Here is a 17,105-nt window from a genome sequence, read left to right as displayed (position 1 = left end):
TGGTGCCAAGTTCACATCATCATGGCCTCACTGACCGCTATACAAAACCACAATTCCACATTTGTAAAGCAAGGCACAGGGCTGTGATGACACAATTTGGTGCTAAACGCATCATCATAATCATCATGCCGTCTGGATCTCCCACTTTACTTGGGAAGGAGGCAGACAGCTGGGCACAGATTCTGGGATACAGTACATGCTCCCTCTTCCCGGGGTCCAGAAGAATCACTCTAGATTCAGGAGTCTTGCAGATGTTCCAGGAGAGTAAACGAGTATGAGCAGGGCCGCCAGCACCAGAGGTATCCTATTTCTCCAGAGGCTACTCTTCACATCGAAACCTGAGTAATGTGGCTACTTATCATTCTAAGTCACGTTGGCACAGAACATGTGATAGGGGGCTACAGGCAATGAAGTAGTTTTCACCATTTAAACCTTCACTGTGGTGAAGAAGAAGTTTGTCACATGTGCACAGTACAAGTGTTGGAGAGGGATTCCTCTCAAGCTAAACTAGCCTATAGATGATTTTAATCAGGGCCGGATTAAGGTCTGTGGGGGCCCCTATTAAATGTGATGAACTGGGGGCATGCGCAGTGGGGACCTCAGTAGTGTCAGTGCCCATAGTAGTGGTGCCCTTTATGCAGTGCACCCAGTAGTAGTGCCCCTATGCAATTCTCCCATTAGTAGTGCCCTCAGTAGTCATGCCCCCTGTGGTAGTGTCCCCAATACTAATGCCCCCTGTATAAATACCCCCAATAGTAATACCACTGTAGTATAGCCCCCAGTAGTCATGCCCCCTGTATAAATGCCCTCAGTAGTAATACCCCTGTAGTTGTGCCCCCTGTAGTAATATCCCCTGCAGCAGTACCCTCTGTATAAATGCCCCCAGTAGTAATGCCCTTGTATTAGAGCCCCTAATAGTAATGCTCCCTCTGTAGTAGTGCCCCAGTAGTAATGCCCCACCTTCAAGTAGTAGAGCCCCCAGAAGTGGTGCCCCCAATAGTAATGCCCCTAGCAGTAATGCCCCCCCCCCGAGTAATGCCCCCCAAATAATAATTCCCCCAGGAGTAATGCCGCTTGCACTTAAAAAAAAAAGAAGCTAATACTTACCTTAAGCCCTTCTCCCACTGCCGCTGCCGTCCACGCCCAGTCGGCTCCTCCTCTGCACCATGGGAGAGACGTCATGAAGTCTCTCCCATAGTGCACTGCGTGAGCCGTAGCTCACGAGTGAACTCCAGGCTCCGGCTGACGCTGTGGGGAGGTAGCCGGGCGCCCGCTGGTTACAATCTCAGCGGGCGTCTGGCAAATAGTGCCTCCCATCAGCGCCGGGGTTAGGTTGGCCGGAGGAGGCAGAATTGGTTCCGTCTCCTCCAGTTCACTTTAACCCCGATGGGTGTGGGGGCCCTTCAGGTGTGGGGGCCCAGGGACGATCGCCCCTGTCGCTCCCCCTGTTAATCCGGCCCTGATTTTAATCAGGGCCGTAACTACTGTAGTGTGACTAGTGCCATGGCACAGGGCACCACAGGGCAGGGGGCGCTGTGTCAGTTTTCCTGTTTATTATCATTCTCACTTGTAGCTTCCTATTATTTTATCCCCTGCATCTGTTGGCATCCCCTATCTCTTCCCTGGACCTTCCCCATGAGGCAATGGCCTTTTTTCAGGTGCACTATCTTATGTCCCTATTTAAAAATTGGGGGTGGGGGGGCGCCAATGCTCTCTCTGGCACAGGGCACCAAAAAGTCTAGAAAAGCCTCTGATTTAATTGTCCTGGCCAAGTTCCAAGAAGCTGTGCAAATGGCCCAAGATCACAGTCCCCATTGAAAAATCTTGCGGCAGGTTGTATCTTGCATTACTTAGCTGAATGCAGGAGCTCTCTTCCATTTCCACATGACTTTCAGGAGAAAATGGATTCATAAATAGGCCCCTAATTAATTCATAGCTTGAATCAAAAATGTAATTAAAAAATGAACAACTCCATCTGTCTTCTTGGAGGTGATTTATGGTAAAGAAAAACACCTCATTTTTAGTGGTGTAGCATTCTTCCCTTCTTGGAAATTAAAAGAAAACAAGTTTTCCAAATATACTCCCTAACTCTGATCTGGACAAGTGGTATGTGCTCTTCTCTAACTGACCTTGTTATTTCAGGAAAGGAAAGTAAAATAGCCTGCAGGACTTTACGGAGCAGTATCCATAAATGAACTCTTTGAGCTCCCAACACGATTAACATATTGCACATTATAATCAGACATAAGTGACAGTGAAGCCGAAACCCGGGAACTGTCTGAATAACTGTATGCAAGACATCTAGCATCCAGGACCTGGGAGCAGTATAGAGCCTGCAGCAATAGCAATAGAAAGGGAATGCGCTTAACAAGCTGTATGGCAAGTGTCTTATAATGAATTGAGCTACTGCAGAAAGGGAGGATGGATAACACAAGTAAAATGTTTAAGTGGAGAATATGTTTCAAGAGACTTATTTTGAATATATTAGTTGTTTATATAAGAAAAGCAAGGGCTAGTGGGTTTGTATTTTATGGGGATGATGTAACAAAGGGATTTTGAAAAAAAAAAAAATGAAATTAAATTATCGCATGATAAATTCCAAAAATGTAGTATCAGTAAGATGAAGAAATGAACATTGTTTTTTTGTGGAAAATGATTGTGATAAATATCTGTCTTGCAATTGAAAAATAGCAGAAATGTGATATTTTCTCATATAAATTGCAAATATTTATTAGATTTTCTTGCTCCTGTTTATCGCATACCCCAGATGGCGTAGAAATATTTTTCACAAGAAGCAGGTAGGAGAGGAGGATCTGGAGAGCCCACCCATGTGTAAGAAGACCCAGGGCCGGATTATAGGGGGGCGGACAGGGCTCCCACACATTGGCGGCCCCTACACTGCCCCAAACTTTGCCCCCCCCATTTCCGCTAGGCAGTTACATGTGCCAGCAGCAGCAGCTCACTACACCAGCCACTACATCAATGTGACAGGTCAGCGGGCAGCTCTGAACATCAGCCGCATCCACAGAAGCTTCTCTGTCAGTGCTAGGGATGGCCATTGACCATCGATGATTCATAATAATTGATGGCTCATGGCCTTTTACCATTGATGGGGGAGAACCAGATAATTTCCCTCAATCGATGGTAACGCTTAACCAATTGTTTTTTTTTGCAAGGTGCCGGGACACGGAGCATAGCTCCACCCCTGACACCAGCTAAGCCCCGTCCCCAGGATCTGGCCCACGGGCCAGTCACTCAAAGAATAGGGATGACCATAGGTTGGTGAAACCATCGATGGTAATCTATTGCATAGTTGGTTACCATCGATGGCCACTTGCTAAATTGCCACAACATAACAACCACACCGATGGCCATCCCTAGCCAGTGCTGGCAGCTGGCGGGTTTACAGCAGCTGGAGTCGCAAGGACCTGGAGGCTTTGCACACTAACCGCCACAGCCCCGCCCACTGTAACAGGTCACCCGGCAGCATCTCCAGTGCTGCTAGGTTGATCAGAAGAACCACCAGAGCCTACCTACTCCCATTACATACCACATGGACTAACACATCTTGCCCTAAGATCTGATACCCCACCTCTTTTATTTCCCCCTCCCGCAACCCCCCATCCCTTCGTCGTGTCTATATTTGTGTGTTATGTTTATCTAGAATTTCCATTAGCTACTACTGTTCTCAGTTCATTTAAAGTTCTTATTTGAGATCCCTTGAGTTTGCAGCGCTGCAACTACACATCTGAATATCACTGTGTTTGCTGTAACCCTACAAACAAATAAATTACACCTACTGATTTTTTCAGTAGCGGTCTCTTCATTCCTGTGCTGAGATGACCATCAGCGGTCTCTTCACTCCTGTGCTGGGACCACGGCACATGCGTTGTCTACAGACTGTGGAACCCTCACCAGGCTAGTATTGCGATGTATAGCCCATAGGCTACAGCAGCTTACACCATCTTCAGATGGTGTAAGCTGTGGGGACCAAGACAAGAGATATCTTCAGTGGTGAGAACCGCAAAAGTAACCTTAAGTTACCTTTGTGGTTCTCACCATTGAAGTCAATGGTGGGACCCGTTCATTGGCTGAGAGGCGGACGGCTCACATCTCTCAGCCAATGAAAGCTCAGCAGCGGGATTTCTATAGTGAAATCCCGCGGCGGAGCAGACATTCGGGTAGTACTGTCCTTAGAGGATGGTACGAAGTCCATGGGTCTGCGTATTTTCGTTTTGTTTTGCCAAGCCCATGGATGCCTACATGGACAGAAGAGATGATCCACGCATAGGAGGAGGTGAGTATCAAATTTTTTTTTACTATAATATATGGAAACCATTTTATATGTATGCATTCGCATATGTGCATATGTGTGTTTATGTGAATACATGTGTGCGTTAGTATTTTTGCGCATTGGATTGCACCGACGCAAAGTAGCGTCCTAATAACACACCATCAGACTATAGACGACTATATCGTCAGATAATAATTGTAAAGCAATCATACCCAATTATTTGACTTTGACAGTCCACCCTTTGATAGCAAACATAACACTATCATATTCTATTCTTAACCTATTTAGTCATGCATAATAAATTATTATCTAATGTTCTATACGGTATGACACAATTTGGTTATTGAACAGTCAATAGTGCGCCTCAGAAAAGGGTAAAACAACCCTTATATGCACTCAGGGGATCTATAGAGGACCATTGGTAGGATGTGGGACCTCATCTAACCTATAAAAGGAAGTTTGGGGGAATTGAGACTACATTATTGATGATGTTTAATGTAACATTTACAATATATATTATTATACATGACTAAGCCTATTCACATTTTATTATCTGATGGTACATTCAATTTCAGGATCATAATGCAGTTCTTTATCAACCTTAGTACCTATACCACCACTACTCACCACCATCATGATTTAATTTTCACTGTTTACCTTGGTGGTACGTTTTCCACACTTCATCACAGTAGGAACACATCTGACACATAAACCAATTACTAAATTGACAACAAGTATAAGAATAAGGAGCTTTCCTACACTAGCAATCATTTCCTGGACCCAGTGCCCTAGACCTGAGAACCATTTTATAGGGTTCAACCATGAGAACCATTCCTCTACCGCTTCCTTCGTCTCGTACAGTTAAGAATTATGATTCTTCCGAAATTCCCAATTCAGTTGTAGAATTTCATCCATTCTCCGGTCAATCACCTCTTTGGGGACATTAGTATAATTGGTGATGTATGTGCAACACTTGACACCAAATTGGGTGGCCAAAGTAACACAATATCCACCAGTAATAGATGTCAGGTAGTTTAACACTAGCCTATGTTGTACCAATTCCTTTTTATAAGCCTGTAGCTCCTTACCCGTATACCTGAAAGTGTCATCATACATCTCGGCGATGTTGTCTATTAATGTAGCCAGGTCTTGGATATATCTGAAATTTAAAGTTCCCTGAGTGACCCTGGTGGGATCTAATGCTACCAAAATTTGGAAACCAGTTGTTTCACTAATCAACTGTGTGGCTATATGTTCTTCACCAGGGATCATATTTCTTTTGTCACGATGTTCATACTACGTGTGTATGTATGGAGGTGGTGTGGTTTTATGGATACCAATCACTTCGTCATATGTAAGGGTCATTACCTCTGGGACCAATTTGCCTATAAAACATAAAGCCTTGGAACTCGAAGATAAGCCCTTCTTCCACAAACATAGTATACATTATCTGGGAGGACATAAGGTATATTACGATCCTGCACAATATCACATAAAGTTTTAACAAAACTACCTATACCTATTGTCCCCAACTGCTAAAGACATGTTTCAGCCTGAATAACATTTCGACAATAACCCATAGGAACTTTTCCAATAGATACCACATTTGGTCTGTTCCTATGTCCTTGTCTCTGGGGTTCATCACTACTGGTGTGGCGAGCCATTGTCTGATCCAATAAGTCTGCTTCCCAATTCTCCAGTCTTTCTATGTATGATATGTTTAAACACAGAAAAGACCTATCTATGGAGTATTGGCGGAGCTTTAAAATAGGGGACCTGGTGATGTTATATTTCCCGTCTATGGATCTCCCTCCCCATAATTCAAGGACCTCAGAGAAATTTAATGGGAATGGTACTATTCCTACATTATGTTGTTCCTGAGGCACGTGAGTGCACACCCAACATTCAGTCTGGTTTAAGACCTTACCCACTAAGGAATGGTAATCCTCTAAAGGATTGTAAAATAGAAATTTGAGGGACCTGCGCTTCACTTAATGCAGCTCAAAGGTGTCAATAGGTATTCCCCAACAATACCCAAAAAAACATATAGAAAGCCAATAGCAGTAGTCACCCCAGCGCAATAGGGATACAAATGGGTCACACAAAAAAAGTCACTGAAGAAGGATCTGTGATAGGTTAAATAAAGTGATATACCAAAGTTCCTGAATGAATATTCAGGACAAAGTTACTTGTTCAATATGTCCAGTGATCCGTAATTAAAGGATGGAGGATTACTCTAGTTCCAATAAAAGGTAATGTGGTAGGATGATCTTCACACTCTCATCAAACACATCCAATCATATATGGAAGAGAGGGAGAAAAGACTACCATAGTGTAGTATTTTAATTGAAATCAAAACATGTAAAATAGATACATATAAAAATCCACCATAGCTATTTAAAAATTCAAGGCGTACCAGAAGGTGTGGGTGTACATAAATACACCACAAGTTGCTTAATTAACACTTCCTCCAGACTCCTGGTGTCTTTGTGGATCGTCCCCACCTCCTGGATTTGTGCCTTTCAGAAATATCACCAACGCATTTCGACTGCACATCTTATGAGACACACTGTGGGTTTATGTATGTTATCCAGCATGAACCAATCAGGATTCTAGGGAGGGTATAAGAAGGAACGCAGTCCACCTAACATCTGCACCTTGAAAAAGACTCCCATTAAGAGTCGAAACGCGTTGGTGATATTTGTTTCTGGCATACCAGGTAACAGCATTTTCAGTTTCTGTTGTTTCAACTGTCTGCTCACTTTTATAAGATATTGCACAGAAACCTCATTATTACACTTCAAATCATCCTGTGGGCCTTTAATCCAATGAGGTTGCCTTCCAAACAGTATCTCAAAGGGGGACAGATTAAGAGGTGGTCTGGGAGTGGTTCTGATGCTATTGAAGACGAGCGGTAAGGCTTCTGGCCATCCTAATCCAGTTTCAGCCATTATCTACCTTATACCCCTTTTACACCAAAGTCCCCGGGTCTGACCCGGGATTCGGAACACGTTTCCAACCCGGATCAGACCCGGGACAACCCCCTTTTTCACTGCGGCACCGACCCAGGCTATGCCCGAGTCGGCACCATTCACACCTGACCCGGGTCAGCACTGAACCGGCTGTCCAGCGAAGGTGACCAGCTCTTTTTCCCCTCCCTCCCCCTCTGCAACCTACTTACCTTATCCTGCAGTGGTCCGGAGGCAGGGAGAGCAGGTGGGGTGTGCTGCTTCGTGCCGCTCGGGCAGGCGCTGCTTGCAGTGGCCGCTTTCAGATGATGTCATCTCCAAGCCCCACTGAAGCCGGCCAATCAGGCGGCATGCAGCGTGACCTGGGTCATCATGAGCCGGGCCACGCCATTTACATTGCAGGGTGACATGGGAACAACCCGTGCTCAACCCTGCAATCAAGCAGGGTCGGATCCCTGGGTCACTGGACTACACCGACTAAAATCCCAGGGTTATGCGTGTTCACGTGCATCAACCTGGGATATTTCAGTCGGTGTAAAAGGAGTATTAGTTTATTCTTGATAGTACCGTTTACCCTCTCCACCTTGGCACTGGCTTGTGGTCGGTAGGAAGTGTGAAGTCTACTATTGATTCCCATAAGTTTACACATGTTCTGGAAAACATCACCAGTGAAATGAGTACCCCTATCACTTTCTATGATTCTAGGAAATATCGTATCTGCATACAAACTCCTGAACAATCTTCTTAGCAGTAAAAACAGCAGTATTAGTGGCGCCTGGATATGCCTCTACCCAATTAGAAAATATATCAGTAAAAACTAATATATACTTGAGATTCCTGCAAGGTAGTAATTGGATGAAGTCAATTTGTATTACCTGAAAAGGTCCATCTGTCGGAGGGATATGTGATGGCTCGGTTGGTATTGTCTTCCTTACATTTTTCCTCAAACAAGTCAGACAGGACATTGCCCTCTTTCCAGCTTGCAAAGAAAAGCCTGGTACACACCAATATGCTCTGACCAACTTGCACATACTTTCTTTTCCCAGGTGAGTCAGACCATGTGCTGCCTCAGCCAGGCTTGGGTAGTATACCCTGGGAGCCACAGGCCTACATTGTCCATCTCTCCAGAGTCAGAGGACTCTTGACCACATCCCTTCGATCTCCAGTCTGCCTTTTCCTGTAGGGAACACAAATCTTGCATGTCAATTAATTTCTGCGTGTCTATTGTCTGGAAGACCATCACTTTGTTAGTTGGTATATTTACACGTAACCCTGCTGCCCATTTGGCAGCTTCATCTGCTCTGTTATTGCCCATCAACACCGAGTCTTCTTCGCATGTGTGGGCTTTGCATTTGATGACGGCTACTGCCTTTGCTGTCAGAAGTCCTTTTATGTGCTGTGAATGTGCTACTGCTGTCCCTGCTGCTGTCATAAAGTTCCTAAGACACCAAAGAGCCCCAAAATCATGTACTACCCGAAGGCGTACCTAGAGTCAGTGTATATATTAGCTGATTTACCTTCTACCAACTCACATGCTCTTCTTAATGCCACTAGTTCAGCCACCTGGGCTGAGGTGGACCAAGGGGTTCAGCTTCTATAACATCCTCGTCATCTACGACAGCATAACTGGTGCATAGTTCTCCTTTGTCTGTCTGTCTATGACAACTCCCATCCATGTAAAACGTCAAATCTACATCTTCCAATGGTGTGTCACGTATATCTGGTCTTGCGGTAAAGGTCTGATTCAAATATTCCATACAATCATGTGTGTCAGTATACCTGCAAAACTCACCTCCAACCAGAAACTTACCTCCTTCCACCCTTTGTGCATCTTGAAGCACATATGGTAAGTATGTTGCTGGATTTAACGTATTGCACCGTTTAATGGTGATGTTTCCAGATGCCATCAGGGCTAGTTCCCATTTTGTGAACCTTGCTGAAGAGACATGTCTGGTTTGGACTGAATTCAACAAAGCAGATACTGCATGTAGTGTATAGACAGTTGTTTCATGCTCTAATACTACATCCTCGCTCTTATTTACCAGAAGAGCAGTTGCAGCTAGACTTCTTAAACACATCAGGAATGATCTTGCCACAGTGTCCAACTGTGCACTGTAGTATGCTACAGGTCTGCTAGCGTCACCATGTTTCTGTGTAAGGACACCTGCTGCGCAGCCATCAGCTTCCGTACAATATAATTCAAAGGGCTTTTCATAATCTGGTATTCTCAAGCCAGGTGCTCTTGTCAGACTATCCGTAAGGTTAAGGAAGGCCTGCTCTGTTTCCTCAGTGTGTGTGACACGGTCGGGTTTTGAGGATGAAACTAAGTCCTGCAATGGTAATGCCAAAATAGAAAAACCTGGGATCCACATCCTGCAATATCCACACATCCCCAAGAAGGTACGGATCTGCTGCTGGTTTTGCAGCAGTGTCATAGTCTGTATTGCCTGAATTGTCTGTTGTCAAGTGTTTTAGCCCCTGTGTTAGACAGTGTCCCAAGTATGGCTGTAATTTGTCCTTTGCAACCTTGTGCCCTGTTTGTGAAAGATGAAGTAACAACAATTTAGTATCATTCAAACATGACATGAACGAATCAGAGCACAACAACAAATTGTCTACGTATTGAGGGCCTGATTCAGAGCTGAACGCTCTGACCAGAGCGCTTGCTCTGAATCAGTGCCCTCCATGAAAATGGAGCGGCCTCCTGGCCGCTCGCATAGCTGTGGGTTACCACCCACAGCATATGCGAGCGTCCATGATGATGGTCACGATGGTCTTGACCATCGCGACCATCAGGCTTGCGACGGAGACCCTGCGGTAGGGTCTCGCTGCCGCAAGTCCTGGAGTGATTTTGGCTCTATCAGAGCCAAAATCACTCCCACTGACATCACTAGTGATGTCAGTGGGGCCGGCTTCAGACGGTAGGCGTTCCCATGGGAATGCCTCCGTCTGGTAGGCACGCCCCCGGCACGCCCACCAAAGGGGGCGTGCTGTCAATCAACATCGACAGCACGCCCTCTTTGGTGCGAGACCCGGAGCGATGGAAAGCCCGTTGCTCGCTGGGTCTCCCTCCACTCTTCTTCGCTGGAAAAATTGGACTATTGGCTGTACTTGCCGTACGAATTAAAATCCTCTGCTGCCGTAACCTCTCATTTATGTGATACACCCTTAGGTCCATCTCTGGCTTTAATGGGTACTGAGGGATTTTTGGAGCCTGTCTACCACTCTTCAAGTTAACCATTACAGGAGCTACGTTTGCCATCAATCCAGTGTCTTGTCCATCTTTGGTCCAGGGGGAACCCGGTATTTGCAATAACATCTCTTTTACCTGAGATGGACTTTGTTCTAGAACGGCAGAGTGCAGCATCAACCTTTGTGGTGTTTCCAATATATCCTGTACCTCATGCGCAACCTTCTCTGGTATATCTAGGAATATACCATCAGGGGTACAGTATATGACACATCCCATTTTACACAGCAAATCTCTTCTCAGCATGTTAGTAGGAGACATCGCTGCCAGGAGAAAGGAATGCTTGGTGTGCAGCGGCCTGATAGTAATCTCTGCATATTTGGTTAAAGGGTAATGCTGCACTTTCCCCTTTATTCCCATTGCTGATATGGACTTGTTGGTAACCTGTAAATTAAACTGAGAATTTATTACGGATCTGGTAGCCCCTGTATCTACAAGAAAAGTGTGTTTAGTACCAGATATATCAACTGTCATTGTAGGTTCTTCCCTAGTATTCTCAGTTAACCTGACTGGCTGTAGACTACAGGTATGACCTGACCCCTAGCACTGACTATCACTCTCCAGCAGAGCATTTGCTGTCACTATGTGAGCGGGTAACTGTTGTAAATTTCCTGAATCTCGCGAGTGCCCTCTCCGAGTGTATCTATGTGTACCCTCCTTAGGTGGCCCCCAATTTCTCAATTTACAATGCCTTTTTAGGTGTCCTTCATTATTGCAATTATAACACCTTCATGGTTGGTATATGTTGTAAGGTTGTGGCTGTGTATATAATCCCTCTAAAGCCTGATTGCTCACTGTCATTAACCTATCAATTTGTGTCTCTTTCTTCCTGGATATATTTTTGTCATGTTCTATAGCAGATTCCCTAAGTGCATCTACAGTGATTCCTCTCCAATTAGGTAGAGAGGTTTGCACCCTGGTCTTTAGATTATCTTTGAGACCATCCATTAGTACCGTAACAGCTACCTCCCTGTGGTGTACATCATCCTTTATCTCTGATATCCCTGTATATCGTTATCATTAGCAGTGCTCTGGTGAAATACTCTGCTGCAGATTCACTATCTTTTTATTTAATAGGGAAGATTTTGCTCCAGTTCACTACCACTGGAAGGTATATGGCCAACTGTGTGATTATTCGCTTGATGTTTACCTGGTTATCCTCATCCGTTAAGGATTCATCCTCCTCCAATATACAATCCGCAATAAACTTTTGTATATCTGTATTGGAGGAAGACAGGCCCTTAACACCACTCGCCAATCTTTATTAGTTGGCTCATGAGCAATACCTAAATCTTTAACAAATTTCTGACATTCGGCCAACTCTTTCCTAGGATCTGGGAAGTCTGACATAATTGAGTGCAATTCTGCTTTTGTCCATGGACAATGCATTGGGACATTGCTGATGGAAACTATACGATCTTTGTCCGGTTTCCCATTGGGAACTGCTATTGTACGGACAGGATGTATACCTACCACATCACTATGTTCAGGATTAATTTCTGGATTTACTGTTTCGGTACTAAGGATGTTCCCTCTTCTACTACATTCTACACTACTCTCACCAATTTTAGCCACTGCCCCTGCTGGTTAGATCACTCACTTTCCTTGTCTCTGTGAACATCTAGCATATGAACAGCATGGGCAATGGCTGAAATTACAGTGGGTTCATCGTCCTCTATAACAACATTTTCTTTAAGGTGACTTAATACAGGATATAAGTTACTTGTTCTGATTTTTTTATTTTTGGTATCGGCTGTACTTTCACCTGCGGCCGCATAGGGCGGCGGAGGTGTGCATGCACTCTCTTTATGCGTGGTAGTGCTACCTTGCGGTATGCTACTTTGCCACGTGAGTACGCTATTTTGCCACATGTTCCCCTCGTGCTGCCACAGCTTTAAAAACAGTCATTGTATTTTACTCTTTTCTTCAGCGATTTGACTAAACATATGTTATCTCTAACATTACTTAATACCTCCGAATCGAAACTGCCAACTTTGGGAAATGGTTTCATACATTCTTTGGTCATCATGACCCATATGTCGCAGTACGCCGTAGCATACGCACCATACTTCACATGCATTATATACCGTGCCAAACCAGTCAGCCCTTCCATAAGCAGTACCTCATCGACCATCCATAGTGACTGCTTAGCACCCATCTGGGACAACGCTTTCGCTACTATCACTAGAGACTTTGACCGGTGGACAAATCTTACAAGCTGCATCCACTCACTTCCTCCCACTGTGCACAACCGACAGCTTAAGCATGATTATCAGCGTACACAATGAGGAGCAGCATATAGCCTATGCAATTATCCTGCTTTCCTTTTCCCTACTTTGAGTAGTCGCTAACTGGTAGCATTTAAGTATTCCATACACAGTACAGGTTGGAACGCAAATTCAACACCCAATATATGCCTACACACCTGTTCAATTTTGCAGCATCTCTCAGATCTGCATCTGCTAAAATGTACTAAAAAGATTGTGCCACCGTACACACTCTTCCAATCTTTGGCATACCAGCTGCCACTCACAAGGAAGGGCATAGCTACAGTAGGTGCAGAGAATGGGGCTGCTAAAGGGCCCAGGCCACCTCGGGGGCCTGGCCCTCTCCCAGCACTGAGTTACACTGCCATCGCCTGAGGTCCGGTGTTTCTAATCTCACTAGTGCTGCTGCAGGGCATCTGGGCCCAAATCTGATCTAGATTACAGCCATCTCTAGCTGCTGGCTGCATGCATTGTGATGTCACAATGCAGGTCACAGCCCTATATAAAGCATGCCCAGCTACTGGCAGCCATTTTGTGGTGACATTTTGTCCTACATTGATACTCTCTGAGTAATTCCTTCTCTATTTAAGCTACTTTGGATAACGACTAATGATAAGGACTTTGGATTACATCTTCCAAAAAGGTCCTGAACAGCAACATCTTCTGAAAAAGAATCTGAATAACATCTTTAGGTAAGGACTATATAACAAAATTTTGGCTTGTCATGTTTACCTTTTCAGACACCTTCCTCCATTATGTCTCAACACCTAATTTTGCAGCAGATCACAGATCTGCATCTGCTAAAATAATCTACTAAAAGTATTGTGTCACCGTACACACTCTTGCAATCTTTGGTATTACATTGCCCCCATTTTCTGACTAAAGCTGGCCACACACTAGACCAACTTACATCCAACCATCCAACTAGTTGATTGGTTGGAATGAAAATCTGGAAAGGTATGAAAGCAAATGACAATCAACAATTTGCTCCCAAATGCCGGAAAATTATTATTATCCTTTATTTATATGGCGCCACAAGTGTTCCGCAGCGCCTTACATAGTACATAGAACTAATAGGTGAACAAGAAACAAGTAACTTACAGTACATTACAGTGCAGGACAAGGACACGACTTATATACATTGCTGAAATAGTGATTAAAGCACTCACAATAAGCTGCCGGGAGTTGGGCGGTCCTGTGTTAGGTGCCCTAATGGGGAGTGGAGAGTAGAAGAAAATGTAAAGAGAAGCACATGAGGGAAGAGGTCCCTGCTCATGAGAGCTTACATTCTAAGGGGAGGGGCAGACAGACAGGCATGACACAGAAGGGGAAGATAGGAAGGAAAGAGCATGAGGTGGGTTAGGATGAGTGCTGAAAGGCCTTGATGAAGTAGTGGGTCTTGAGAGCCCGTTTGAAGATTTGTAGAGAGGTGGATGGACAAAAACTGTTGTTTGAACAAATTGTTTAGATCAAACATTTAACAAACTTATCTGAACGATCATTTTCATCTGTTTTCTGGCATTTAGGAGCAAATTGCTGATCATCATTTACCCTCATATGTTACCAGATGTTCATTCCAACCAGCCAACTAGTTGGATGGTTGGATGAAAGTTGGTCTAATGTGTGGCCAGCTGTAGGCTGGAAGTCTCGGGACTGATTACAAGAGAACAGACCCAGTAGGGAAGTATTTACCTTTTACAAATTGCGTTTATATCAAAATGGCTGCATGACTGTGGAATATCAGCAGCTGGAGACTTTTCTATAAACTCCACCTACTGGGGATTCGAGTTGTAAGGCTATTCAGCTTAATCTAAACAGCCTGTCAGAAAACAGCTGTATATGAATGACTGATTGAAGTCCAAAGAAAATATATATAGGATATACAGAATATCAAGCTGTGGAAAGGATCTGATTAATGAGCCAAGTGACTGTACATAGGGCCTGATTCAGACGTGGGAATAGAGTGAGATATCTCTCTCAACTGATCATCTTGGTGAAACCATGCGGGCAGATTTAAAATGTGAAGACAGATTTAGATTGGGAGGAGTGTTTCCAAACTGACATCTAAATTGTAGAGTATAATTAAGCTGTGCAGTATTTGTGGGCTATATGCAAAATCAGCCAGTATTTACCCCACATGTAAAAAAATTTATGTTTTTACACCCCTTGCATTGCAATATGGTTTGTTCAGGTTCACAGTTTAGAGAGATATCTCACTCTATTCCCAACTCTGAATCAGGCCCATAGATCAAAAAAAGAAAAATATACAAAAATATTTTTTTCCTTGTCAATGTTTTTTTCTGGGATCCAAAATAAGGCCCTATGATTGGTCCTTTACAGCATGCTTTCTAGGTTTAATCATTCAATATCAAATTTCTTTTAAGATCGCCATGTATCTGGAGGTGTGTACTATTATATAGACACTGTATGCCTTTCAAAATCATGTCCAAAGTCCAAACAACTGAATTTACCACAGGTAGACTCCAATTAAGCTGTAGGAACATCTCAAGGATGATCAATGGAAACAGAATGCACCTGAGCTCAATTTTGAGATTCATGGCAAAGGCTGTGAATACTTATGTATGTGATTTCTTAGGTTTATTTTTTTTTTATTAAATTTGCAAAAATCTCAAACTTTTTAGACGTTGTCATTATGGGCTATTGTGTGTAGAATTTTGAGGACAAAAATTAATTTATTCCATTTTGGAATAAGGCTGTAACATAACAAAATGTGAAAAAAGTGAAGCGCTGTGAATACTTTCCGGATGCACTGTATATATAAACTGATTCACTATGACTATGATGTGTGTATCCATATATATATATATATATATATATCAAGCCTGACCCATCAGGGGCATAAATAGGTATTTGAAGGCCCCATAGCAAAAGTTTGTAAGGGCCCCTAAGTACCACGCTGACGTGAAATATCTATGTAACACATGTAACTTTGACAAGGAAGATGGGCCCTCCCCCAGCTCTGGGCCCCATAGCAGCTGCACTCCTTGTATATGTGTGTGTGTGTGTATATATATATATATATATATATATATATATACATACACACACACACACACAGTATGTTTATAGATATAATTGTGATAGAAGCACTGGAAAAGTGCTGGATGGCATATATGTGTGTGACAGATTTTTAACATATGTGTTTTTAAACCCCCAGGAAATGTTTGTGCTTGTGCTTGATGAGAGTTGGGCTTTGAATAACAGCCAGATAATAGGTCCTGGGGGTGTGGATGTGAGAAGTGAAGGGTGGGCTCCATCCACAAAGCTGGTTCGGCTTCTCTGGCCTTCTACCTGAGAGCAGGCTAATCAGTGCCTGCAGCTGGGAGAGTCTCATATAGCTTTGTAGGGCTATGGCTCAAGGTCTCACTACCTAGGAAGAGCAATCAGGCAGGCTTGTTCAGAGACACTGTGTTATACTTATTGTGAGTACTGTGCAGTGCTTAAAGTGGTCCTAGAGAAGTGGTGGAACTCACCCCTGCCCCTCGGTGCTTTTTCAATAAAAGGGTGTGTGGTCTCAAATAAAGGGGCGTGGTCATGTAGTAGTTTGAATTGTTCCAATTCAAATAACGCCACACAGTAACACAATATTCATTTACATTACACCACATAGTAGTGTCCCGTATTCATGTATGACACACAGCAGTGCCCCTTTTACACAATACCCACATTTGTGCCCCTTATACACAAAACCATAGTAGTAGTGCCCCTTATACAATGCCCACGACAGTAGTATTCAATGCCCACCGCACCGACTGTAGCCCTTTACACATAATGCCCACTGTGGTGGTGCCCCTTATGCAATGCCTACTGTAGTGGTGCCCCTTATACAGTGCCCCCAGTAGTGGTAGTGCCCCTTATGCAGTATCCACAGTGGTAGTGCCCCTTATGCAGAGCCCACAGTAGTGGTGCTCCTTATGTAGAGCCCCCCTAATGCAGTGCCCCAGGAATGGTGCTGCTGACTAATGCCCCCAGTACTACTGCCTTCTCTGTAATGCCCCCTATAGTGAAGCTGCTTAAGCAAAAAAAAGAAAAACCTAATACTTACCTGAAGCCCCGCTCCAGCATCCGCTGCCGTCTGGTCCGCCTGGCCGCTCCTCTGAACTATGGGAGGGACGTCACGACGTCTCTCCCATAATTTTTGAGAAAGGGAATCTGTTGTTTAGTTAGTGCCCAGACGGGCTAGGATTTCTGTTTATGATTTTCATTGTTATTACTGCACAATAAAAACTAGCTCCGGCTAGCTTGCACGAAAGCCCTGGACTGGTGTGCTGTTTTCCTGGCTGCTGTGTGATAGGAGGTGTCCA

Source organism: Taudactylus pleione, unplaced genomic scaffold, assembly GCF_031769625.1.
Source record: "Taudactylus pleione unplaced genomic scaffold, aTauple2 ptg000069l, whole genome shotgun sequence".
Lineage (NCBI taxonomy): Eukaryota > Metazoa > Chordata > Amphibia > Anura > Myobatrachidae > Taudactylus > Taudactylus pleione.
This window is presented reverse-complemented; position numbering follows the sequence as displayed.